Genomic DNA, 3438 nt, shown 5'->3' with positions numbered 1-3438 from the left:
CGTGTTTTTATTTATATTACAACAAAAACAATATTTAATTGATATGATAATAATCGGAATGATTAGTATTAAATTTGGAAAAATGAAATAATCGAATGAATTCATTGAATAAATCATTCATTTCCGGTATTCCACTAATAAAAGAGATCGTTGTTTCAGTTATTACGGCATTCGGTCTCTCAAAATAATAAATTCTATCAACTCATTCATCTATTCAATTACTAATTAATTCAGTAATCGAACGCACACGATTACTTTGAATTAAATTAATAATCTCTAATGTTAATATTTTTTTAGATCCTTCATTTAAAAACGTAATTTTAATAGAAAGCATGCATCAGGTTTCTTGGTTTATATTTTTTTTAATGACTTCGTGTTAATTTTGAAAAACTCTATATTATAATTTTAATAATAAAATCAAACGCTGATTTTAGGTAGACTCAAATCAGTGTCAGACGTAATATAAAAATTATTTATTGGTTTGGTTCAACTTATTTTTATTGATCAACAAGACCACCCGACAGACGTTGTCCTGTTCAAACGTTGACTTATCTGCTGTTAGCTGGTTGAACAAACATTTTTTCGTGAATAAGGATACACTTTTTAATTTTGGAATTTTTTAAGCTATTTATATATTCGTAATATGGGTTAATTTTTTTGTTTCATCTCCTTACGTGATTGGCTAAGATTCCTCGTCGTATTTAAATCAAAATTGTGCAAAAATCACTACTATAGTATACTGTTATATATAGTATACTGCTATATATAGTTGACAGGTGCCGTGGCGCAGTTGGTTAGACGGCCAACTGTGTCGCAGGTTCGATTCCCGCCAGCTGCAAGAAAAAATCCAAGAAAGATTTTTTTCTCAACTGGTCTGGGTTTTGTGGTGTATTTTTCATAACCTCCTTCCATATCCCCTCTATTCCACCTGCTAATAAGCCTCAAAATAGAAACTTAGCGGGTTATTCCATAAAAAAAAACACTACTAAAAGTGTTTTTTTTAATCAAAATCAAATCAAATTTCAAAATTAAGTGCACTCAGCGGTCTATGGAAAGACAAATGTTGGGCGTCTCCTTAGAAGACCGAATAAGGAATGAGGAGATAAGACGCCGTACAAAAGTGACCGATATCGCAGAAAAAACTGGGAAGACAAAAATGACAGTGAGCGGGTCATGTGGCGAAACAAGAAGACAATAGGTGGACCCCCAGAATACTAAACTGGAGACCCAATGAAAGTAACAGGAAAGTAGAAAGACCACACAATACGAGACCATACGATTAATTAAAATTAATCGATATCTCTATTTACCCCACATGAACCCAAGACTCTTGCTTTTAGCTTGGATTCTACTCTTCAGGGCTCGGAATAAATATTTATTATTATTATATGCAGTAAGTAAAATAATAACGTGTCTATTTATTATACGCCAGTGCGTAGAAGATAACATTTGATTACATGTTATTATTTTTTACAATCACAGTAATGATAAATATTTTGTTGGCTCGTGTGCCGGATTGGTATTACATAAAAATTAGACTACAGGGAAAGAATGGTGCTAGACATATTTTTGTCAAAAATGACTTCAGAATGTAGCTTTGTTAAAAATATTTGATTTTAATAAGCGGAAAAAAAACCGCAGAAGAACATGAATAGTCATTAAGATATTCTCTCTTAAAATATAGCGAACAGGGGAAAAAAGGTGTATGTTACCATGGACAATACAATATGTTTTTATGTGCTTAGGCAGACATTTATGCAGATAGCTTGTTCAGGTTCTATCGATGGCAGACGACCACTTTACATATTAGAAAGATGGAATAAAAAAAAAATATCGTCATTGAGTCATCATTCTTTGACCGCTCCCTAGTTGGAGTATATGGTGTCCACGAAGATCTTCCTGGAATCTCTGTTGGATGCCAGTTTCTGTGCATTCTCCAAAATCAAGTACCACGATTCGCATTCATAGAAAAGAATAACTGTTATACAGGCGTTATAAAGGTGGCATTTGGTTTTCACTGAGTAAATATCCAATCTCCAGACAGCCTTCATAGTGTTGAATGTGGCGTCTGCTATTCCTAGCCGCACTCTCAGTTCTTTTTGGAAGCTCCCATTTTCCATAACATTTACTCTCGACCCTTTCGATGATTTGGTTTTAGTCGGGGAATTTTGGGTATCAAGGCGTGAAGTAATATACATTACATGGGTTTTGGCAATATTGATTTTTAAAGCCATGCATGCGGAGTACCTATTTCGGCTATCTACAGTGGCTTGAAGACCCTTGAATCTTCAATTATAACAGATTGGTTGATTCTGATTCGGCATTCGCTACTTGAGTGGAAGGCTTTGATAAGTTCAATTAGTTTTATTGGCACCCCATATGATTCTTGTATTTTCAAATCATTAAAAGAAAGTCAAATTCATTACAGTTTAAAGAAAAGCTCAAGAGTCACATTTTTTTATAATTGAGGAAGATATATTCATTCTCAAATTGAAGGCAACTTTATATTACTGTTTTATAAGAAAAATGTCCCTTTATAAGCAGACCGATTTAAGAATTACAAATTGAAAAACGAAATCTTACATGGATATCTCATTGAAGCCATTATAATAGTTCCTGGGAAACAGCAGTTAAAAATACGTCAACAGTTACAAAATAAAAGTATAAAGATTTTTGGGATTACAATACTTTGAGTTTGTTAAAATGTTTATAGACAAAATACTGGATTTTACCCCCTAGAGAGTCATTAAGGTTAACAAAAAAAGTAGCATGAAGTTCTAGGCATTTAAAGGTCATAAGCCCTTTATATAAGCCATATTTTTTCGTGATAATATATGCTAGTTTGTTTATTGATTTAACTTAAAAATGTCTTTTTTGCTTACCGTAACACTATATTTATTGTTTGCTTTATATAATTTATTTCATAAGCTTATATCTTTGCATTTTTTGTTTATATGCTTACTGTTTTTTCTTGCATACCTTTGTTATTATTGTTTTTTTTTACTTTGTAAAACTTTTTATCATATCCTTTTTAACTAATTTCACAATTTTTTTCTGTATATTCTGTTTATTATTTAGTATGTTAGCATGTATTTCCTTTTTTTTTTTGTAAATGCCTTTTGGGCGTTAATGAACAAAATAAATAAATAAATAAGCCTAATGGCAAAAAGAGTATGCAGTGCATATAAAACCATATCCACAAAAGCTACCTCAGTGATAGCTGGACTGGTCCCTATCGATCTCCTGGTAGCAGAAAGAGAAAACAGAAGATATCATAAGGCGTCATCACAGAAGATATACAAAAACGAGAAAGAACCATGACCATGTATAAATGGCAGGAAAATTGGGATAACTCAAATTAAAGATGGACGCACAGTACTAGAAAATATATAAGAGCATGGGTAGAGAAACCCCACGGTGAAACATCATTCTGAATGA

Source organism: Micrasema longulum, unplaced genomic scaffold, assembly GCF_059751315.1.
Source record: "Micrasema longulum isolate JH-2025_06_02 unplaced genomic scaffold, ASM5975131v1 h1tg000696l, whole genome shotgun sequence".
NCBI classification, from domain to species: domain Eukaryota; kingdom Metazoa; phylum Arthropoda; class Insecta; order Trichoptera; family Brachycentridae; genus Micrasema; species Micrasema longulum.
The sequence above is the reverse complement of the archived record's forward strand: the minus strand, read 5'-3'. Positions refer to the sequence as shown.